This window comes from Propithecus coquereli, unplaced genomic scaffold (assembly GCF_000956105.1).
Source record: "Propithecus coquereli isolate 6110/MARCELLA unplaced genomic scaffold, Pcoq_1.0 Scaffold243, whole genome shotgun sequence".
Lineage (NCBI taxonomy): Eukaryota > Metazoa > Chordata > Mammalia > Primates > Indriidae > Propithecus > Propithecus coquereli.
Window position 1 is genome coordinate 3,030,826 of NW_012147986.1, and position 654 is coordinate 3,031,479.

Genomic DNA, 654 nt, shown 5'->3' on the forward strand with positions numbered 1-654 from the left:
ACATGCCTATAGTCTCAGCTACTTGGGAGGCTGAGGCAGTGGGATTGCTTGAGCCCAGGAGTGTGAGGTTGCTGTGAACGAGCCTGATGCCACGGCACTCTAGCTCGGGCAACAGAGTGAGACTCTGTCTCGAAAAATAAATAAATAAATATCATTGAATTGTATACTTAAAATGGGGTAAATTTTTTGTTATGTAAAATATCTCAATAAAGTTATTTTCTAAAAAACACTGATGGCTTCATCCCTACAAAAAAATTTTAAAAATTAGCCTGGTGTGCTGGCGTGCACCTATAGTCCCAGCTACTCCAGAGGCTGAGACAGGAGGATCGCTTGAGCCCAGGAGTTCGAAGTTACAATGAACTATGATAGCACCACTGCACTCCAGCCTGGGTGACAGAGGGATACCCTGTTTCTAAAAAAAATATAACAATAAAAAAACACTGATATAGGCTTCAGTGAGCTATGATGACACCACTGCACTCCAGCACTCCAGCCTGGGTGACAGAGTGAGACCCCATCTCAAAAACAAAAACAAAACACTGATATATGCAGGAAAAATTTAATCAGTATTTTATGGACTCTGGATTTTGTGTCATTTATGCCATCCCCATTCTGAGATCCTTAAAAATATACATATTTAAAATCTATTTTTCC